Below are 24613 nucleotides of genomic sequence, written 5' to 3'. Positions count from 1 at the left end.
AGTCCTGTCGTTTCCGTTTTAATCGTTCTAAAGGGCATTTCTAATGGCGCGACTTTCTTTAGTTAATACCCGATGTTATGGGCTTTTAACGACATGGCTGTGTCTTGACTAGTATTTTGCTGAATCCACCACCTTTAATAATTTTTTGATGGAATTTTCGATCTCAATCTATTCTTACGTTTGTTCTATAGTAAGTGTCCTGTGGAATCATTCTATTCTCGCGTTTGTTCCAACACGATTAGCGTTCTCTGGAATCATTCGAAATTATTTCGTCATCTCATTTCGTTGGATCTAGTTCTTCAAAAGAAATTCAATCTGTGTATCATTCTAATGTATCTGTATCTAACGTATCAATATATACAGTACCCATTGACTGTCGATTGGAAATTAGTATGGTCTGCTATCGTAGACCAAATAAAACTGAGCAAGGAATCTAAAAGGTACCGCTTTTTAAGATAAGATACAATGAATCTTCACAGTTTGATAACGATATAATAAATGAATAAGGCATCAAAAAAGAAGAGGTGGTATGAAAGTAGCCCCAGTAATCAACAAATTAAAGAGCGGTTAGCGTGGTAGGGACATGTGATGCGTAGAGAGAAGATGCATGTGACTTGGAGATGTATGGAAATGGTAGTGCAAGGTAGGGGGAGAAGAGGTCGACCGAAAAAGACATGGATGGAGTGTGTCAATGACGATATGAGAGAGAGAGGAATGAGATTACGGCTGATAAAAGAGAATGGAATATAAAAATTCGCTGTGCCGACGCCACCTAGTGGGATAAGGCGGAGAAAAAAGTAAAGAATAAGGCATCATAACAACTCTATTGAGTGAACGCATATAACTCTTCGAAAGATGTTTGTATTTTGTTTAGTCATCATGCGAAATATTTTGATGACGACCTAAGGGACAAAAGGGGAAAATGAATTTTTTACTGGTGGTAGGACCTCTTATGAGTTCGCGCGAGTGGGTACCGCCACCCTGCCTATTTGTGCCGTGAAGCAGTAATGCGTTTCGGTTTGAAGGCTGGGGCAGCCGTTGTAACTATACTTGACCCCTTAGAACTTATATCTCAAGGTGGGTGGCGCATTTGCGTTGTTGATGTGGGCTCCAGTAACCACTTAACACCAGGTGGGCTGTAAGCTCATCCACCCATCTAAGCAATAAAAAAAAATCAAAATATATCCGATCGAGGGGTGAAAGGCCATTTGATTTAAATGACATTTTTACAACTTCACAGGAGCACCATTTAAAATTTGGAAAAAATATCATAACAAAAAAACTTCTTCAGCTATTTCAATGGAATAATCTTAATTGACATTCAATTAAAAACATCAAACTGTTGATGCTGATGCAAAATAAAACAAACTTTTAATTAAAATAAATGTCGCAGGTTAAGTGAAATGTCGCTAAAAATAAATAACCTTCAACCCCTCGATATATTTATTTCAAATGCAGATCTGAAGCGAAGGTCATGGAAACCATTCGTGATTTTGAGGTGATTTACCGATACCTAGATGTATTTGCTACGGTTCAACTCAATAGCGTGTACCGATTCTATTAATCGCTCATGAGCTCCTCAACTACCTACCAACTACCATTAGACATCTTTCAATAAAACCTAAGCCACATGCATGGTAAAATACCAAACATAAAAATTTTTTAATTAATAGGATCAAAAGGTAGTGAGAATGAGAAAGAATATAATGGCTATTGATAACTTAATAATTTAATTTTCTACATAGTCTCCGAGTCTCTGTACACACCGTGCACAGCGCTTTTCTAAGACTTCAATCCCTTTCAAAGAAACAGTTTTGTCTTGGCCCTGCAAAAAGCTACCAATCCTTTTATATTTCCGACACATTGACAGGTTACATTCCTAAAAATAAATCAGTGCTTATATGTAAGTGACTTAGAATTCAAGTCTCAATATGAGAAACAGAATTCATTGGAGCATCTCTAGTAGACACTTCACAGCACGTAGGCTGGAGGTCGTCAATACAGAAAATAACACCTCAAGAAAATAAATTATTATCTCCACTAAATACTAATGAAAACTCAAAGCCGCTCAGTTAAATCCGCGTCAAAAAGCTCCATACGTTGAAAAGCTTTTTTAACATACGTCATGGTATACAATGACTTCATAAGCATATTGTGTATCTTCGCTTCTAGGAAGTGATAAAGTAAAGACATCGCGTACAGGTACGAAAGGCTAACGAACTTGACGTGTTACTGACGAGCGGGAAAAACGTCGCGTTTTTAACGCGCGTCCGTCGTACTCACCATCAACCATCAACCGCCCTAAATAGCAATACAATAAACAGTTAATAAATTTATGTAATCACTATTAATAATGTTTCACCTTCTGTCGCGAAGCAGTCATGGGTTTCAGTTAAAACTAAATGTAACTTCGACTATATATCTCAGAGTGTATTGTGGCATTGATATTCGCATAGTCCTATGTATAAAAATCTGGAAAATTCGAATTTAATCTCTCGCTTGCTCTCTCTCTCTCTCTCTCTGTCTCACTTTCTCCACCTTATCCCAATAAGAGGGGTCTGCACAGGTATTTTTTTTCTTCCATTCTCTTCTATCAGCCGTCATCTCAACACTCACTCCTCTCTTACTCATTTCTTGCTTGCTGAATTAAATATTAGAACATCAGTTGTTTTAAAATCAATTAATACGTTATCTCCCAAGGTCAGTCTGTGATTTAATAGAGTGCTGAGTCGTCTCAATCGCATACGCGGCTTCGAAAACGGCTCGTCTGTCCACCCTATTTAACGAACCCAAAATGAACAACAGGGCTCAATGTCAAATGTTTGCTGTCGATGGAAAGAAATGTGTTTGTATGTTTGTACGAGGGGTATCACGGAGTGACGCGTTCGACAAACATCAAGCACGTTTCGCTACTGTTTATTCATCTATGTTTCCGGGGTAGACAGGGACGTCGCAAACCAGAAATTCCCATCAATGCTACGAGTACTAAGAAATACCTTTTTTTTGTTCCTACCTAGCTGAGAGCCTTGAGAGGCTATTTCAGCGTAACCTTAACTAGTAGGTGAGCTCACGGCGCTTAAACCTGACGACGTTGCTAACACGAACCCTAGCTAGAGCCGTGCTTCGTAGAATCTACCAGCGGATCAGAAACGCGACCCACTGAGAAGACCCGGTGAGAAACTCAGTGGACTGTGTCTGAGGATTAATTCACTCGTCGAGCCCTTCGTCATAAGCGACGGGTTCGATGAGAACGACTACCTGTGCTTGAGGTACCTAAAAGCACCGTTAGTGGATCGGGAGGATCCGAAATGACGTGTTTGGGGCGACGTCGACCGCTTTCCATTCTGTCCGCAGGATCGGGAATAAAAAAAATACCTTTAACTGATTCCAACACGAATCGATGCAGATCCTGTGTGCTTAGTGCGAGTTTTTTTAACTTCTCGACCGCGTAAAAGTTAACTCAAATTTTCCGAGCGCTATGACATGTCCTTCTTCAAACGAGGCTCGTGGAGAGTACTTAATGGTAGGCAGCGGCTTTGCTCTGCCCCTAGCGTTACTGATATCCATAAACACCGTTGACAACTTTCCATCAGGTGGACCGTATGCTCGTTCGTCTACTTAAAAAGGCAATAAAAAAAGAACTTGGAACAGCTTTCCTTGTTTGCCGCTAGAGGCGCTGTTACGCGAACGAGAAGTTGAAAAATCCACACTAAGCTAACTGTTAGTGTTTCGTGCGACAGAGACAACGCTCTACAAAGCCGAAATTAGCCGATTGTTTCTTTCTAACAGTCGATGTGTGATATTTATCGCCGGGTACTGTATTTATTTAGAAAAAAATCCTATACACTGGCCTCTAATTAGACTAAGGTTCTTATTGTTTCTCTTAATTTAAGTGTAAATTTATCAGCCACTCCAATGCCCGCTATATCTTACCTTATCTTGAGAAGCTATTTCTGCTTTTCCTTGACGTGTAAGTGAGATCACGAGGCTCAAATCGGGAGTGTTGCTAACACTGGCCCTAGCAAGAGCAGTGCTTCACAGAATCTACCACTGAATCGGAAACGCGACCGACTGAGAAGATCATGCTAGAAACTCAGTGGGCTGGAGTAGTTTAAGTAAGAACAGCTGGTCTCTGGTCGCCGTTCTATGGGGGCGGTGATTGTTAAACGCGTGGAACGATAGCCTAGGACTCAATTGCAGTAATTACTTTATTGTCTTGCTTACTATCCTGAGACTAATTGCTGCACATAATAACTGAATCTTATACACCAAACACACACTTTTGTAGCGAGTAGCTATCACAGAACACAAGATATGTGATACTTTTTAAAAGTGAAACTTCCTAAGGCGCCTTGAGAGTAAAATTTAACTCGCGACAAATTCGTTACGGCTAGAGAGAAAAGATACAATTTGGGAAGAGCGAGAGTGAGAAAATAGATAGAGCGTCTCGTAACTCGCCGTGGAGGGAGGGAAAGGACAAAGCGAACTGGGTGGTTTTCTTATACACAGCATTCTCTATTACAAGATAAATTTGATTTAAGAATGAAAAATGAAGAGAACCACAATACTGCACACCGTAAAACAAGTTGAATTAAATTTTGATGGCTTTTAGATTTTTAATTCAGTTTTCAAATTGCAAGCTTCGGGAGGAATTTTAAGCATTAACGTTTTCGTGAAACCGTAATATGATTTTTTTTTACTGTCCTTGTAGGCAGACGAGCATACGGCCTATCTGATGGTGAGTGGTCACCGTCGCCCATGGAGTTCAGCAATGCCAGGGGCAGAGCCAAGCCGCTGCCTACCGCCAAACTTCACTTCTTCCACGTGCACCTTTTTTGATTAATTCTGTTTACCCGAACATGTTACGGGCAGACCTTGTGACGAGCTCTCACTATAAACGATTAAACTTTCAAATTAACAAAGTTGTTTTACGTTACGTGTTATGTGCTTTTTTACGTTAAGTGGCTTTTTTTTAATTCTGTTGTTTTTGTATGACAATTTTCGATGTTTTATGTTCGCAATCCTGACAGTCGGAAAAAGAAAACGGGCTAATGCTAATATTGGTTTAGATGTAAATTTTCAGGTGGGACAATGAGCAGAAAGCTTATGCGCGCGGTCAGTTGGTTTTAATTTGGTTGGTAACTAGCTATCACTGACACGAGGCTTGTGGAGAATACTTAACGGTAGGCAGAGGTTTGGCTCTGCCTCTGGCATTCCTGAAGTCCATGGGCGACGGTAACCACTCAACATCAAGTGGGTCGTGTGCTCGTCGGCCTATAAAGGCAATATAATATGATAAACAAAATATCTGACAGTTTCAAAATAAGCATAATATGTGACGGCGTTAACGATATTTCTGTTTAGCACGTGCAATAGGAGTGACTCACACAAGCCAGGTGCGCCGGCCATGTCGTTCGACTCATAAACAACAGGTGCAACAGAAGTGACTCATAAATAAGCCAGCTGCGCCGGCCAGTATAAAAAGGCGGTACGTGCCTCGCAATGAACATTCGTTGGACTGCGCTTGCCTGGTGCACTTACTATATCCTTGTTACGTTGTGTGATTCAGTGACTGTTGTACGTACTGGTTAAAGTTGGACAAGTGTTAAAGTGAATTGTTAAGATAACATATTGTTGATTAAATCAGGAATCAAAAGGTGACATCGTTTTACTTGGTGTTCAACAAGATAATATCTACCCTAAGCTTACATCAGAAGTGGGATCAGGACTCTACTCTCACTGGCGTGACGTGTTTGAACATGTTCGAAGTACAGCAAAAAAAAAACATGATGCAGATCAGAATACTAGTAGTGGTACGCCACAAGAGCGTGAATGCAGCATACGTAAGTCGCGTAATAACGTCTCTGTTACCTCGATGGAAGATCTGAGCCACGAAGAAATCGTCACATCTTACGTTCTGGCTCATGTTGCCCAGTTTGACTGTCGACTTCATCACATGGCATTTACTAACGGAAATACAACACGTAACAAGCTATTGCAAGAAATTAAGGCAAGTGCAAATCTCAAGTGAAACTTCGATCGCAATAATGGATCTGTCATGACGAGTGGGTAGTTCCGACACGAATCGTTTTTAAGCCAATGACTACTGCTAGAGTTAGATGGCACTAGTACAGTAAACCAGGACATGAGACTGTGAATTGTCGCTGAAATTTTAGAATCTACTCGATTCAATACCAATAACACTACACGTTCGATGACTTCGGGCTCCAGCAAGCAAGCAAACAAGAAAGCAAGCAAGTTTCCGTGGGGAAGAAAAATTGACACATCTGAAGTCGTCGTGACCTGTAAGATAAGACGTCCGGTGCGTTCGTGCCTGGCGATGCGGCGGTGTTCGGGTTCCGCTGGCGGATGCATGTTTTTCCGGTGAAGTGCGTGCTTGTGCGTGCTTGACAAGTGTTCGCGGTTGGCTTCCTCAGTGTGGGAGTAACATCGTGTAAGAGAGGTGGAACCCGTAAAATTGTAGTTTGCGTGGTGGCTGGTAAGATTTGTTGCGGTAAGAAGTTTGCATGGTGGTAAATTGTCTTGTGAGTCTGCACAGGTAGCCGGAGGTGAGTTTCCGCGGTCGCGGCCCACCCAGTCCGCGAGAACCGGGCAGATCGCCTCGACGGTACGGAGGCCGGCCGACGGGTCCGCCAAACGACGAGATCACGCCTCCAGCACGGACTGCCGATATTGGAGCCCCCGCGCTCCGGCTGCACTTGCGCTAGGGCGCGCCGCCTCGTAGGAGACTGTGAGGTATCATTGAATAACTCTGACTGCGATCGCGCGCTGCCGGCGTCGCAGCGCGGCGACGTTCTCGTGGGTAAGGACGTGGCACCAGACGGGTGCTCCGTATAGTGCCATCGACCGCACGGGTACCATCACCCTGCCTATTTCTGCCGTGAAGCAGTGGTGTATTTCGGTTTGAAGGGTGGGGCAGCGGTTGTAACTATACTGAGACCTTAGAACTTCTATCTCAAGGTGTGTGGTGCGTTTACGCTGTGGATGTCTATGGGTTCCAGTAACCACTTAACACAAGGTGGGCTGTGAGCTCGTCCACACATTAATACGAAGAGCATAATCAAACGAAATTAGATACGAAGTTTAAAGGGCCGTTTAAAGTAGTTGAAGTATTGGATGGTGTCGATTTAATTTTGACTCTCACACATTCGCTTAAGGCTCGAGCTGCTACTTGCCTCACAAAAATACAGCCTGCAAAACCTGAACAACCTCCTCATCCGTGGGCGCCCGGCTCTCACCTGCAAGTCGGCTGTTACGTGTGCGGTGATGCGAGCCATGTAGCTTCTGGGTGTTCCATGCGCTACAAGAAGAAAAACGACACTGCTCCAGGTGCTGTGGCAGGTCCAACCAGAGACGTCAACGTGTGTTCCAGAGCTTCAGTGTGTTACAGATAAGTGGTTTTGGCTCCCCCTTTATGTTCCATTCAGGGTCAGAATGTAGTCTTATAAAACAAAGCCATAGTAATTTATTCAATGGTAAGCGGTTTCATGAACAAGTCACCGTAGTCACCCTAGACACGTCCTTACGGATCCATCAGATCCAATAACTCTTGCATTAGATACCTTCAGCTCTAACACTAGGAGCAGGCTGAGGAACCCCAGTAATCGTACTCGTCGAACTCGACAAAGAGGTCGACGTGCAACCTAACCCATGCATCAGCCCACTGAGTTTCTCGCCGGATCTTCTCAGTGGGTCGCGATTCCGATCCGGTAGTAGATTCATTCGCGAAGCAATTGCTCTTGAGTTGTTAGGTCTCCTGCGGAGGCGCTCGGGCAGTTGTTAGCAAATCCCACCCCTCTTGGCTGAGCCTTTGCTCGCCCACCCGTCCTGGTGAAGCGGGAAAGGCCTCCGGGCCACCAGTAATCTTTCAATCATCTGCAGTTTTGGAAAACGATAGGTATAAGTTGAGACATGTAAATGGTTCTAGTGTACAAAGTTCCCCATGAAAACTTACGCGAAGTACCTCGAGGCCCGTCAGACTACTAGAAATTTCTGAAAATTATAGTGACGATGACGTGACGGCGTACACAGATGGGTTAAGTAATCTTGTTCATGAAACTGATCTTAATGATGACGACTCTATCACTGACAATAGAAGCGACATTTTTGTCCGCAAATAACGATACAGCAAACATAGTCTGCGGGTAGTGATACAATGTCTGTAAGCTCAGGCACCTCAGGTGCAGGTGTTGGAAATGTAGAAAACGATGGTCGGTCTCGCACTATTTCTGAAGAAATTCCGTATAAATGTTCTGGTTTAAGAGATGTTCTAACAAACGCTACCGTACACGCAGATAAAAAAAAAAAAAAAGAGAATTGTATGTGGCTAGAGAGATGTTAATCCGGACTAGCAAAAAAAAAAAAGAGAAAAAAAAAAAAAAAAGTGTGAAGTCATTGAAGGGTCTGTCCGGTCCAATGGCTTGGCTATAGGGATTTTCATCCAGATTAGCCACAACAATTAGCTACAGGGATTGCGATTCGGTCTAGCATTATCCGGTCCAGTTCGAAAAACTGAAGGGATAACAATTCCGGTCTAAGTTAAAAGGGACATACTTACATACCTGAAGAGTTTTAAATGAACTGGCCCAGGTATGTAAGCAGTCTGAAGGTTATTTATAGCCAGTATAGGATTTTCTGAAGAATTATGCGAACCGAACCGTACTAGATTGTTAATATCATAGACCACGTTTTAAGTTGCATCCGTTAATGTCAGGATGAACGAACACGTTTGTTGGTCACAGACATACCATAAGAATGCGCGCACGAGGACGAGCGCACGTCAGTATGGCCGTGACGGCGTTAACGATATTTCTGTTTAGCACGTGCAATAGGAGTGACTCACACAAGCCAGGTGCGCCGGCCATGTCGTTCGACTCATAAACAACAGGTGCAACAGAAGTGACTCATAAATAAGCCAGCTGCGCCGGCCAGTATAAAAAGGCGGTACGTGCCTCGCAATGAACATTCGTTGGACTGCGCTTGCCTGGTGCACTTACTATATCCTTGTTACGTTGTGTGATTCAGTGACTGTTGTACGTACTGGTTAAAGTTGGACAAGTGTTAAAGTGAATTGTTAAGATAACATATTGTTGATTAAATCAGGAATCAAAAGGTGACATCGTTTTACTTGGTGTTCAACAAGATAATATCTACCCTAAGCTTACATATGCTTATACAAGTTCTAAAGAACAACATTTGGAGCGTCGGTCTACCGAGCTAATTCACTCGCTCGGTGGAAAATCTTACTTTTTTCTTTATTACCAAAGTCTTCATTGTAATTCTTGCATATGTGTGTGAATGTTCTTTTGCTTTGAATAATTACTAATCACAAACATTGATATATTTAATTCTGGCCTTGTATGGATCTCGAAGCTTCAGATAATTAATTTATCAATGTTTTGGTTTAGTTATCAATCAACTGTTTTAGGCTAATTATTCGTTGTTCTGTTAGGTATCAGCAAAATGAAATTTAATTAGTTTTTACTTAGGCTTTTGCGACTTATAGACATAATTAAAGCTATATTTATCGTTTCATTTTGCCTCTGTTGTTTTTATTATGATTGAAGGATTACTGGTGGCCCTGAGGCCTTTTCAATTTCACCAGGACAGGTGGGCGAGCATTGGTTTAGTCAAGAGTATATCCATCCATCCATCCACACATCCATGATGTAAAAATACTAGAAATTTCGAAGAGCTAGGGTCTCTTAATTATTCACCAAATTATATGGTAGTTACGGCCTTTACAAACGTATTGGAATTAAGGCGTCATTATGAAAAGCAAACATTGTATTAACTATGTAATTATATGAATTTCTAATCGTGCTTTCGTAAGCGTTCAAACAGAGAAAATTGTCGTAAAAGCTTCACTTTGAATAGACTTTTAAAACGAAGATTTTTTGTGTATATTTTTGAAGTTATACTTCTCTAGGCGCGTTATGAAAAATTGATAAGAGTGAAATTTTACGGTGCGCGCGCACCGTGACACAAAATTAACAGAATGAAGTTGCCCACTAAATCGCTCATTACAATACGACTGACGTAACTTGGCGAGTCTGAATATAGCCGCAGGTGAACTTTCCGAACCGTACCGAGAATTACCGAATTTATACGATGTCAAGAAAAGGGATGTCCAATATGCGTGTTTGAGGATGTTGTTTAATCGATTTTTATTCAAATTGATTAAAATAAAAAAATAAAAAGAAATAAATTTAATAAAAATAAAGTATAACTTCTTACGCGCGTACATAAGTACACGCACCCTTTTTAATTCGATCGCCTGCCTATACATCCTAAAAACTTTCATTTTTCTTTGCTCTAATACCTGATATATTACGATACCATCCGCGCAGCCAAGAATAGGGAATACCTGGCGCAAGATAATCCAGGAGAAAGTTATTAAATGAGGCCACGACCTTCAGCATTGAGGATTATCGAAGCAAGTTGGAGGAGGTTATTATAACCCAAAAAAAGCAACCTTCATTTAACAATCTGAATATAGTTTTAATTACTTAGATTCGCGATCGTTTTGTTGTTCATGCATCAGAAGATTGCTTGAAATGGTTACCTAGAAGTATCATTCAATGATATTCTTTACTAATCCTAAGCGTATCATATTTTTCTTTTCTTTTCTTTTTTTATTGCTTAGATACGTGGACGAGCTCACAGCCCACTTGGTTTTCAATGGTTACTGGAGCCCATAGACATTTACAACGTAAATGCGCCACCTACCTTGAGATATAAGTTCTAAGGTCTCAGTATAGTTGCAACGGCTGCCCCACCCTTCAAACCGAAACGCATTACTGCTTCACGGTAGAAATAGGCGGGGTGGTGCTACCTACCCGTGCGGACTCACAAGTGGTCCTACCACCAGCTTACTTATACACTTATCTACTGCTAGTAATCTAATGAGGCTATACTAGCTTCACAGAACATTTACGTGTGCTCACGGGGCTCAGCAAGGGTAGTGCTACGCTGCATCTACCACTGGAATCGCGACCCCCTGAGTGTCTATATATTAATACGTGAAGCAAACACTTTTAACGAAATTTTTGCGGACGGAAAAGTAGGAAATTTTCCACATTTATAGAGAATGTAGAGAAGAAATGCGGAAAGTTTTTTTTTTTAATAACGCTTAAAAAATACATTAAATCAATAAAAAAAAAATTACACACGCTACCATGTATTTGACATAACACATATATATGCCCTTTGTTTATTGTTATCTGTATAAACACGAAACTTAGAGTTTGATGCCTAAAACAAAAAAAAAAGTTTAATAAACCGGCGTATTTAAATCGAGTAATGCTCCATAATAAAGTCATGCAAGATTACCTCTCTATTTGGCCGGCTTATCTCGGGCCCGCAGCGCGCGTCATAGATTACGACGTATAAATCGGAATAGATGGGTTATTCGGCGTTAATGCCTTGTTTACGATCATATTTTTATTGGATATTTTCGAACGGAATATAAGTGTGAACGAGAAACATTTTAGTGTAAGTACATATTCGATTTCGTATTTATAGTTCCTACGTATTTGTATAGCTAGTTTTAGATTTAGATTACTAAAAGTGATGATGCGGGTTATCCGATTTATTAGAATGTGTGTTTGAAAACATTTGTCGTTCGCTGTTTTTTTTTATTGCCCTTGTAGGCAGACGAGCATACAGCCCACCTTTTTTTTAAATGCTTAGATGGGTGGACACGCCACCCACTTAAGATATAAGGCCTAAAGTCTCAGTCACAGAAAAAAAAATTTGTGGTCTCAGTATAGTTACAACGGCTGCCTCACCCTTCAAACCGAAACGCATTACTGCTTCACGGCAGAAATAGGCAGGGCGGTGGTACCTACCCGTGCGGACTCACAAGAGGTCCTACCACCAGTAACCTACCACCAGTGATGGTGAGTGGTTACCGCCGCCCATGGACTTCAGCAATGCCAGTGGCTGAACCAAACCGCTGCCTGCCGATAAGTACTCTCCAATTTTATTAGTTTATGATTTGTCCAGTTTTTATGCTTTATGCTATTGACTGACTCGGTGGTGTTGTAGTTAGCAGCCCTAGCTGCTGTGCTGAGGGTCGTGGGTTCGATTCCCTCATCGAGCAAACACTGTTGGTGAACAGGTTTTTTTACTCTTTTTCTGGGTATTTATAATGTATATATTTAAACTTGATTAATGTTCATCAGTCTTTGGTACCCATAACATAGCGAACCCTAAATTGAGACCGAATGACCATCCGTGATTTTTTCCAGATATTATTATTATGCCAATTGAGTCTATATAATAACTTGGTATTTGATATTTCATGAAAGGCTTTCAATATAACGCATTAATGTAAGATAGATGGCGCTAGAGTCTTTTCAATAAATGAGTCGATTATATTTATTTCGTAACAGTTACAGCGGGTTGAGATTCCCTAGTTTTGTTTTAAATTTGATCATAATAATATGGTCGGAACGTGTGAAAGCTTCGCGGCAGAAAACTAGAATGGTGGCGCAGGCCCACAGAAAACAACTTATCATCAGGTAAGCACGTCAGTAAATAACAAAATAAAAATAGTCTAAGCTTTACAGAGCAAGTCCTTGATAGGGACCATACCCGATCCTGTGGACCGAATGGTGAACAGACGTTGCCCTAAGCACGTCACGGCACGGATTCTCCCGATCAATTAACGGTACTTTTAGGTACCTCAAGCACAGGTCAACGTCCTCGCCGAATCCGTCGCTTGCGACGAAGGGCTCGACGAGTAAATTAACCCATAGACCCATCCCACTGAGTTTCTCGCCAGATCTTCTCAGTGGGTCGCGTTTCCGATCCTCCGGTAGATTCTGCGATGCACTGCTCTTGCTAGGGCCAGTGTTAGCAACACTCCCGGTTTGAGTCCCGTGAGCTCACCTACACGTCAAGGAGAAGCTGAAATAGCCTCTCAAGGCTATCAGCATAGGTAGGGAGAAAAAAAAGATAAGGACATCTACATCTGCGTATTCTATGACTTAGAGACAGACATCGGGCGTGTCAAATTAAACAAATCTCCGGTGGAGCTACGGCAATATTTATATTTGGTCGCACGCAGTCGCCGAGCGGACGCGCTTGTTACAATGTTTCAGGTATTCACCGGCTCACCGCCCACGCTGCCTTTAGGCTTTAACGGGTCCAGCCTAAAAATGGAAGAGTAAAAGAATTAATAAGAATTAATTAAAAGTAAGGATGATCTGAATGTCAAAAGACCTCGTGATTGATCTATGCGATCTGTATTAACGTTTTTTTTTATTTATTGATCAGATGGGTAGACGAGCTCACAGCCCACTTGGTGTTAAGTGGTTACTGGAGCCCATAGACTTCTCTAACGTAAATGCCGCCTCTCACCTCGAGAGATGAGCTCTAAGGTTTTACAGTACAGCGGTTGCCCCACTCTTTAAACCGTAAACATATTACTGCTTCACGGCAGAAATAGTTTGCACGGCAGAATTGGTACTTACTGCAACTGGTGGTAGGAATTCTTGTGAGTCCGCGCGGGTAGGTACCACCGCCCTGCTTATTTCTACCGTGAAGCAGTAATGCGTTTCGGTTTGAAGGGTGGGGCAGCCGTTGTAACTATACTGAGATCTTAGAACTTATATCTCAAGGTGGGCGCATTTACGTCGTAGATGTCCATGGGCTCCAGTAACCACTTAACATCAGGTGGGCTGTGAGCTCGTCCACACAACTAAGCAATAAAAACAAAAAAAAAAACAAAAAAAACTAGTGCGGACTCACGTGGGGTCATACCACCAGTAATTACGCAAGTTATAATTTAAATCAAATAATTTTGAATGTTTTCGTTCATTGAATGTGATTAATATGTCTTTTGCCATTCAGAAACAATCGCTACATAATTTAATAGTACGATTCATCACTAATTGTATTGTCGTCAGAAACACATTTACAAAGTTTGTTGATAATACAACAGCTGAAATTAGATGAGAATATAATTTAATTCTATTAATATCCTATTTATGATTGAAATAAACGTCTTATAGTTAAACTTTCTTCTGTACTATAATTACGTCTGAACCAGAGAATTAAAATTAATATCACGGACAAATATTTGGATTGAATACTCAGAGCGTTTGGTACTAAAAATCATTACTTACTACACCGATGATGGCTAGAAGTCAATGAAGATCCGCCATAGGCATTTATCAACAAAAAATCTACCTAGAGCCAATGCAGCCGTGACGAACAATGTGGAAACCGCGTTTTTAAGATGGAAGCATTAAGCATTGCTGGTGGCCCGTTTCTATTTTTTTCCTACCTATGCTAATAGCCATGAGAGGCTATATCAGCTTCGCCCTAGCGTGTAGGTGATCTCACGGGGCTCAAATCGGAGTGTTGCTAACACTGGCCATAGCAAGAGCAGTGCTTTGCAGAATCTACCACCGGATTGGAAAAGCGACCCACTGAGAAGATCAAGCGAAAAACTCAGTGGGCTGTGTCTGTGAGTTGATTCGCTCGTCGAGCCCTTCGTAGCAAGCGACGATAGTGGCCCAGTGACCTTTCTCGCTTCACCTGAATAGGTGGTCGTTCTCAGGGGCTCATCGACGAGAAGAGATTTGCTAACAGCTGTCTGAGAACATGGAGAAATGGAAAAAAAATGTGGCAAGCTGTGAACAAAATCCTTGGCCCTTTGTCTTGTACGTATGTCAAACGGACTCACATGCACACTAAATCTTACCATATTTTTGACAGCCATCGAATGAATGATCCTTAATACGTTGACTGCGTTATGCGACTTGAAAGCCCCACACGCGACTATTCCCTGATGCCGCAGTCAAAACTTTTTGCTTGGTGCGCAAGTCGAAAAGTCCACATTTCTATAAGTATGGGTATATTCGAAAACATTTTTGAGGCCTATCTTTGCTTTTTTTTTATTGCTATTGTAAGCAGACGAGCATACGGCCCACCTGATGGTGAGTGGTTACCGTTGCCTAGACTTCAGCAATGCCAGGGGCAGAGCCAAGTCGCTGCTTACCGCTTAATACTCTCCACAAGCCTCGTTTGAAGAAGGTCATGTCATAGCGCTCGGGAAACACCGTGGAGGAGAGCTCATTCCATATCTGGATGGTGCGTGGCAAAAAAGGCCTCTGGAAACCCACTGTGGATGACCGCAGTGGCTCCAGGTAGTATGGATGAACTCTACTCCGATAGCGGGCGGTGCGATGGTAAAAACGAGATGATGTTATCATCTCAAACAATTCCTCACATTTATCTGGTTAAGACTTGTATGAGTACCGTAAACAAGTCTAATCTTGCCTCGGAAAGACCTCATACGCACTGTCTAAAAATCCCTCACATAGTCTCGCATTTAACGTGTTAAAACGAAGCCTCTTTATTGACTATTTTACACAACTGAATAACATTAATGTGATTGAACACTGTTAATAAATAAGTTAACGTTTGGTCGTCTACAATAAACAAAAAACCTAATTACTTTCTAAATGATACGCACAATAGTTCGAATATTCAGTCAAAACGATTTGATCAGCGCCCTTTGTGAAAGAGAGCCTAAACAAGGAATCTCTTTGGCACACATCGGATCTTAGTTTGGCGTAATCCACAAGCGTTGACGTCGAGGGTTCAGCCGCGTGTCTCTAATTAAGCGCTTGTTGGAGCGAGGAGAACGGAGGGCGATGTGTAACGAGGCCTAAGCGCTTGCCTGTTTCGAGTATTGCTCAAAACGTAAGCTGAAGCGGAAATTAGTAAATATTTTTTGATAAATTTACTTTAGTAAGCTGTAAGCTTCGTTAATTTTTTACGAAACTTGGAATAAACCTATAGTATTTCAATTTGAGTTAGAATTTATTTTATTCTTCGGAGATTTTATTTGATTTACCTACTTAAAAATATTATTTTATTTTTTATTGCCGACGTGCTTTAAATCAATTTTAAATGGACACCATTAACTATTTCTTAATCTATAATCCAAAGTACAGTTTAAAAATGCTTTAAGCCAAGCTTAAAAATTAATTACTAGCTTCAAGATGTTCAAAATCTACATAGCGTAAAACGAAACGCATAGTGAGGTTTGACGTTTATGAATTTTTTTAAATATCTGTGTATTCCATCACTCACCAACCGCCTTGGCGCCTTTTATAATTATTTTTAATTGTACAAGCAAATTGTAATTTGTCGGACTAAACATAAAAATAAAACATTACTTCCACAAAACTAATTTATTATTTGTCGCAAATATGCGTGAACAAAAGAAATTTTGCTATTGTGTTTTGGTCTAAGAATGAAATCTTAGTTCAAATCGGTAGCTGCATGCTGGGACCTATATATATGATGATCTATATAAAACATTCAGTAAAAGCGGCGAAGGACAAAAAATTTTAAATTCGAGGACGAGCTCACATCCCACCTGGAGTGAAGTGGTTACTGGATCCCATAGACATCTACGATGTAAATGCGCCACCCACCTTGAGACATAAGTTCTAAGGTCTCAAGTATAGTTACAACGACTGCCACACCCTTCAAACCGAAAAGCATTACTGCTTCACGGCAGATATAGGCGGGGTGGTGGTACCCACCCGCGCGGACTCACAAGAGGTCCTCCCACCAGATCTTCCAATCTCACCAATCTATTTATCTTCATAAATACATTCGCTTATAGCTTGGACCTCGTCATACGACTACTATTTACAGTGTAGCCGATTTTTCTCTGCGTAAACGAAGGATGCTCGAACAAACGGGATCGCAGATTTCGACGTTACAGTATACATACGTACGTTCTGTGATAAAATACAATGGTTCTAGGCAATTTTATAGATTTTTTTGAAGTTATACTTCTTTAGGCGCGTTATGAAAAATTGATGAGGATAGTCCAAGGGATGCCAAGGGGAACCAAGGCATAGTCCCTATCAACTGTCAGGGGGAGAAAAATATATAATATATATTTTTTCTTGGCCTCCCAAAACATTCGTCCGTACATGTCTGAGAGTAGAATACCAATAAATATCACGGTTTTATTGTTATGCTGAGAGTGAATCGGGCGTTCTGTTCTTTTAAAAGATATACAGGGATGTTACGTGTTTACAAGGTATGCCGGAAATTGGGTTGTGCACATCCTTTGGAGCACGCAAGAGCAAATTATAATACAGACCGATATATATTGAAGTTATACTTCTTTAGGCGCGTTATGAAAAATTGACATGAGTGAAATTTTACGATGCGCGCGCACCGTGACACAAAATTAACAGAAATGAAGTTGCCCACTAAATCACTCATTACAATACGACCGACGTAACTTGGCGAGTCTGAATATAGCCGCAGGTGAACTTTCCGAACCGTACCGAGAATTACCGAATTTATACGATGTCAAGAAAAGGGATGTCCAATATGCGTGTTTGAGGATGTTGTTTAATCGATTTTTTTTCAAATTGATTAAAATTAAAAAAAAAAAAAAATTATAAAAGTAAAGTAACTTCTTACGCGCGTACATAAGTACACGCACCCTTTTTTTCGTTGTATCGATAAATGAACGAAGTTACAAGTCGTCTAACATTATTTGCTAATGGGCGTTATTACTAGCGCCCAAAAATCTATCTTATACCTTTAAACGAGCAATTCTTGTATATTAATATATTATATAATCTGAATTTCGGATACGGCTCCAACGATTTTCATAAAATTTAGTATACAGGGGATTTCGTGGGCGATAAATCGATCTAGCTACGATTTATTTTCAAAAAAATGTTGTTTTATTCGTGTTTTCAATAATCAATTCTTCCCGACATCTATTGGCGAATAATAATACAATTTTTCTTAATTGAGGGCAACTAACCGCTTTAAAGACACAACAAGATGGCGTTATCGGTCATCATTTAGTAATGTGGATTCCGTCACCATTCCGTTTTTACTGGTGGTAGGACCTCTTGGGAGTCCGCGCAGGTAGGTACCACCGCCCCGTTTATTTCTGCCGTGAAGAAGTAACGCGTTTCGGTTCGAAGGGCGGGGCAGCCGTTGTAACTATACTTGAGACCTTGAACTTATATCTCAAGGTGGGTGGCGCATTTACGTTGTAGATGTCTATGGGCTCCAGTAACCACTCAACACCAGGCGGGCTGTGAGCTCGTTCACCCATGTAAGCAATAAAAAAAACCTAACTTGAGAAATGAGGTTGATGCCTCAACATATAATGTGTCCGCGGGTGGTTCTCAAGTGTGGCTTCGGTTTCCATAACAACAACAATATCATTAGAATCATTTAAAAATCACAGGGTAAAATTTCAATTCGTGATGCATCGTTATGTTATTACAAAAAAAAAACGAACTACATCAAATTACAAAAATACGTAGCTAAAACAGGGCGAAGTCGAATAAGGAAAGAAAAATACAACTCCCCAAAAACGAAATTCTATATGACTCATCCCTCCCCGAGGAAACTTAGGGAAGTAATACTCTCAATAGAATAGCCGGCTGTAAAGCAAAATAAATTAAGAAATATTCCGGAATTAAGTTCACTGAATTTCGGGAAATTTTCCGAGAGTTACGTAACTTTACTTTAGCGCTGGATGGGTCAAAAAGCTCACGATCCGCCTAGTGTTTTCGCTATGCCATACACATCAAAGCTAACACCCAAAGTCTTCATTTTATACAATACGACCCGCCCTCGCTTCGCTTCGGAAACATTAAAACACACATGAAACAAAAAAAAAAAAACATTTTTTTTAAAAAAAGTACCCTATGTTCATCAGGGACAATGTCGGCTCATTCCGATAGAGGCACCCGTCACGTGCGGACGTGCTCATTGTCCACTCGATCGCCCGGTCTTTGTTCGCCCGGCTTTTGTTAGCCCGGCCATTGTTCGCGCGGCCTGTGTTCGTGATACATCTGCCGACCAAGTGTGTTTCCTGGAAGCTTTTATTTGTTTTGTTTTAGTTATTTTTGTGTTCGTGGAACATTTGCCGACAAAGTGTTTTCCTGCAAGTATTTATTTTTTTTTTTTTTTTTTTGTAATTTCTGTTTTGTTGAGCTTTTTCTTTGTCCTGTAGTAATCGCGCCGCATTGCCACCTGTGTTCAATAGAACCGCTCAGGTCCGAGAAGTTGGGGCCTCGCCGCAAGGCGAGTGTTTTCAAGACCCGGGGCCGCCCCACCTGGGTACTCAGCGATCATGGACGCTGTATTCGCGGAATTCCTCCGACTTCGCCACCCACAGCTCGCCTCAGAGTTTCTGGCCTTCAAGGCCAATCACACTGCGAGCCCTCTCGAGGACTCCGCCGCGCTCGCTGCTCCTGCGTCGCCTGTACCTGCGTGCAGAGCTTCTGCATTGAGCACCGCAGCCTCTGTCGTGCCTGCCGCTCCCGTGTCGCCTATACTGGCGAGAAAAGCTGCTGCGTCGTCCGCCGTGACCATCGTTTCAGCTGAGCGATCATCCGCGACCTCCGTCGCGCCCTCTAAAACACCTACACTTGCTCGTAGGTCGCCTGCACCCGCCTCCTCGTGCTCCGACTCTGACTCGGACATGGAGGTCGACCTCGCCCCCGCCTCATCGACGGATGGATTCACCCTGGTACAGAAGGGTAAGAAGCGTGCCGCGGAGTCTCGAGCTCCCGCGGCCGCTAAAATTAGCAAAGCCGTGAACGCGTCGCGCCCCCGCCCTCAGACTCCCGTTGCGCCCCCAGCCCGTGCCACTCCGTCGCCGCGTCCGGTGGCACTAAATGGCAATAAAACCCAGACCCCTCCCCCGGTTATCCTTCAGGAGAAGGCAGCTTGGGATCGAGTTTGCCTGGCCCTTAAGGCCAAAAATATAAATTTCACGAATGCCCGTAACCTCGCGAACGGCATTCAAATTAAGGTTCAAACACCCGACGACCATAGGGCCCTCTCTTCTTACCTCCGTAAGGAACGTATAAGTTTCCATACTTATACGCTCCAGGAGGAGCGCGAACTCCGCGTTGTAATACGCGGAATCCCTAAAGAGTTAGATGTAGAGCTCGTCAAGGCCGATCTCTTAGAACAGGGCTTTCCAGTGAATTCTGTGCACCGTATGCACACCGGTCGCGGTAGGGAGCCATATAATATGGTTCTAGTCACCCTCCAGCCTACCCCCGAGGGTAAGAAAATCTTCAACACACAGACCGTCTGTAGGCTCTCCGGTATCGCCATCGAAGCCCCCCATAAAAAAGGCACTCCTAGCCAGTGCCATAACTGTCAATTGTACGGGCACTCTTCCCGTAACTGTCACGCGCGCCCCCGATGTGTTAAGTGTTTGGGCGATCACGCCACGGCCCTCTGCGCTCGCGACCAAATAACCGCGACGGAACCGCCTAGCTGCGTCCTGTGTCGAACACAGGGTCACCCCGCGAATTACCGTGGTTGCCCCCGAGCCCCTAAAATAAATCGCCGCGTCGCCCGCCAAAACCGCCTCCGAGCTTCCGGCCCAGACATCAAAGCCTCGGCACCCTCTGCGTCGCAGGCTAAGCCAGCGTTCGTTCCGGCGGCGGTGCCCAGTGTCTCGGCCTGGGCAAAACCGCTGCCGTACACGAACACGGTTACAACTCCCTCCTCCGCGATTCGTCCCGCCCCCGCAACTCGTCCCTCTCCCGCGACTTGCCCTCCGACCGCGTCCGACAATCTCGCTTTAGCGATCGACTTCTTTCAGTCGATCAACTTTGAGCGCGTTAACGCTTTGGGCGACGCCATTCGCGCTGCCTCCACTGCACAACACTTTATCGCCGTTATGCAAGAATACGCCGACGTATACGCGTCATTAAATACGTACGTCCTCCCCTCACTCCGCCGGTAATCAATGGCGTATATAAGTAGAATAAAGCCCCTATCCGTAACGATAGGATTTTTTAACGCTTACGGTCTCGTAAATCAACGTGATCAGGTTTCTGACTTTTTGCGTGACCATCAAATTGATATCTTTTTAGTGCAGGAGACCCTACTTAAGCCCGCGCGCCGTGACCCTAAAATCGCGAACTATAACATGGTCAGGAACGACAGGCTCTCTGCCCGTGGTGGTGGTACCGTCATTTACTATAGAAGAGCCCTGCATTGCGTCCCGCCCGATCCTCCCGCGCTCGCTAATATCGAAGCATCAGTGTGCCGAATCTCACTGACGGGACACGCGCCGATCGTTATCGCGTCCGTTTATCTTCCACCGGATAAGATCGTTCTAAGCAGTGATATCGAGGCGCTGCTCGGTATGGGGAGCTCTGTCATTCTGGCGGGCGACCTAAATTGTAAACACATCAGGTGGAACTCACACACCACAACCCCGAATGGCAGGCGGCTTGACGCGTTAGTCGATGATCTCGCCTTCGATATTGTCGCTCCGCTAACCCCGACTCACTACCCGCTAAATATCGCGCATCGCCCGGATATACTCGACATAGCGTTATTAAAAAACGTAACTCTGCGCTTACACTCGATCGAAGTAGTTTCAGAGTTAGATTCAGACCACCGTCCCGTCGTTATGAAGCTCGGTCGCGCTCCCGATACCGTTCCCGTCACGAGGACTGTGGTGGATTGGCACACGCTGGGCATCAGCCTGGCTGAATCTGATCCACCATCGCTCCCGTTTAACCCGGACTCTATCCCGTCTCCTCAGGATACCGCTGAAGCCATAGACATCTTAACGTCACACATCACCTCGACATTAGATAGGTCATCGAAACAAGTTGTAGCGGAGGACTTCCTTCACCGCTTCAAATTGTCCGATGATATTAGGGAACTCCTTAGAGCTAAGAACGCCTCGATACGCGCCTACGACAGGTATCCTACCGCGGAAAATCGTATTCGAATGCGTGCCCTACAACGCGATGTAAAGTCTCGCATCGCCGAAGTCCGAGATGCCAGATGGTCTGATTTCTTAGAAGGACTCGCGCCCTCCCAAAGGTCTTACTACCGCTTAGCTCGTACTCTCAAATCGGATACGGTAGTAACTATGCCCCCCCTCGTAGGCCCCTCAGGCCGACTCGCGGCGTTCGATGATGACGAAAAAGCAGAGCTGCTGGCCGATACATTGCAAACCCAGTGCACGCCCAGCACTCAATCCGTGGACCCTGTTCATGTAGAATTAGTAGACAGTGAGGTAGAACGCAGAGCCTCCTTGCCACCATCGGATGCGTTACCACCCGTCACCCCGATAGAAGTTAAAGACTTGATCAAAGACCTACGTCCTCGCAAGGCTCCCGGTTCCGACGGTATATCCAACCGCGTTATTAAACTTCTACCCGTCCAACTCATCGTGATGTTGGCATCTATTTTCAATGCCGCTATGGCGAACTGTATCTTTCCCGCGGTGTGGAAAGAAGCGGACGTTATCGGCATACATAAACCCGGTAAACCAAAAAATCATCCGACGAGCTACCGCCCGATTAGCCTCCTCATGTCTCTAGGCAAACTGTATGAGCGTCTGCTCTACAAACGCCTCAGAGACTTCGTCTCATCCAAGGGCATTCTCATCGATGAACAATTCGGATTCCGTACAAATCACTCATGCGTTCAACAGGTGCACCGCCTCACGGAGCACATTCTTGTGGGGCTTAATCGACCAAAACCGTTATACACGGGAGCTCTCTTCTTCGACGTCGCAAAAGCGTTCGACAAAGTCTGGCACAACGGTTTGATTTTCAAACTATTCAACATGGGCGTGCCGGATAGTCTCGTGCTCATCATACGGGACTTCTTGTCGAACCGCTCTTTTCGATATCGAGTTGAGGGAACCCGCTCCTCCCCACGACTTCTCACAGCTGGAGTCCCGCAAGGCTCTGTCCTCTCACCCCTCCTATTTAGCTTATTCGTCAACGATATTCCCCGGTCGCCGCCGACCCATTTAGCTTTATTCGCCGACGACACGACTGTTTACTATTCTAGTAGAAATAAGTCCCTAATTGCGAAGAAGCTTCAGAGCGCAGCCCTAGCCCTAGGACAGTGGTTCCGAAAATGGCGCATAGACATCAACCCAGCGAAAAGTACTGCGGTGCTATTTCAGAGGGGAAGCTCCACACGGATTTCCTCCCGGATTAGGAGGAGGAATCTCACACCCCCGATTACTCTCTTTAGACAACCCATACCCTGGGCCAGGAAGGTCAAGTACCTGGGCGTTACCCTGGATGCATCGATGACATTCCGCCCGCATATAAAATCAGTCCGTGACCGTGCCGCGTTTATTCTCGGTAGACTCTACCCCATGATCTGTAAGCGGAGTAAAATGTCCCTTCGGAACAAGGTGACACTTTACAAAACTTGCATAAGGCCCGTCATGACTTACGCGAGTGTGGTGTTCGCTCACGCGGCCCGCACACACATAGACACCCTCCAATCCCTACAATCCCGCTTTTGCAGGTTAGCTGTCGGGGCTCCGTGGTTCGTGAGGAACGTTGACCTACACGACGACCTGGGCCTCGAATCAATTCGGAAATACATGAAGTCAGCGTCGGAACGATACTTCGATAAGGCTATGCGTCATGATAATCGCCTTATCGTTGCCGCCGCTGACTACTCCCCGAATCCTGATCATGCAGGAGCCAGTCACCGTCGACGCCCTAGACACGTCCTTACGGATCCATCAGATCCAATAACCTTTGCATTAGATGCCTTCAGCTCTAATACTAGGGGCAGGCTTAGGGACCCCGGTAACCGTACTCGTCGAACTCGACAAAGAGGTCGATGTGCAACCTAACCCATGCATCAGCCCGCTGAGTTTCTCGCCGGATCTTCTCAGCGGGTCGCGATTCCGATCCGGTAGTAGATTCATTCGCGAAACAATTGCTCTTGAGTTGTTAGGTCTCCTTCGGAGGCGCTCGGGCAGTTGTTAGCAAATCCCACCCCTCTTGGCTGAGCCTTTGCTCGCCCACCTGTCCTGGTGAAACTGGAAAGGCCTTCGGGCCACCAGTAAACTTTCAATCATAAAAAAAAAAAAAAAAAAAAAAAAAACAATGTCGGCTTCTAATGGAAAAAGAATTTGTCAAATCGGTCCAGTAGTTTCGGAGCCTATTCGAAACAAACAAACAAACAAATCTTTTCTCTTTATAATATTAGTATAGAAGTATAGATAGAAGCAGTATTCTATTTTTTTTTTATTGCCCTTGTAGGCAGACGAGCATACCTGATCGTGTGTGGTTACCGTCGCCCATGGACTTCAGCTATGCCAGGGGCAGAGCCAAGCCACTGCCTACCGTTGCTCTAGCCTTCAAACCGTGGAGGCTGGGGCAATAATGGTATCTACACGTGCGATTTCACAATACGCCACCGGTTAATATATTTTAGTTTCATCTTTATATGAAACTAGCGGCCCGCTCCGGCTCCGCTCGGGTCTTTAACAAAAATTTCAACGATATATGACGTTGTTTTATTTTTTTAAATAAAATAACACTTATTGCGGCATAACTATAATAGTTAAACATATGCTGTCGCGACACTTTTTGTAAATGACAACTTGTTCTGCAAAGTCGTAGTACATTATTTTATTCTATCATCAATATTTTTCGCAGGGCACGCGAAAGAATATTTTAGGTAATATTTTTACACGTTGGGTTACATTATTGGAATTTTAGTTTTTTTTTTTTTTTTTTTTTTTTTTTTTATGATTGAAAGTTTACTG

General features: G+C 43.5%; 1 protein-coding gene and 1 long non-coding RNA gene across 3 annotated transcripts in view; one reads left to right on the top strand and one right to left on the bottom strand.

Annotated features, from left to right (window-relative positions):
• LOC101740303 (protein madd-4) overlaps positions 1–24613 on the bottom strand; it is a 411429-nt gene that overhangs the window by 252485 nt on the left and 134331 nt on the right. The gene's annotated exons all lie outside the window — the stretch shown is intronic.
• Positions 5332–9132, top strand: LOC134201592 (uncharacterized). The gene is made up of 2 exons (XR_009976945.1): positions 5332–6756; positions 7351–9132. It is a non-coding gene; the product is annotated as an uncharacterized LOC134201592 (long non-coding RNA).

This window comes from Bombyx mori, chromosome 28 (genome assembly GCF_030269925.1).
Source record: "Bombyx mori chromosome 28, ASM3026992v2".
Classification (NCBI taxonomy): Eukaryota; Metazoa; Arthropoda; class Insecta; order Lepidoptera; family Bombycidae; genus Bombyx; species Bombyx mori.
The sequence above is the reverse complement of the archived record's forward strand: the minus strand, read 5'-3'. Positions and strand labels throughout refer to the sequence as shown.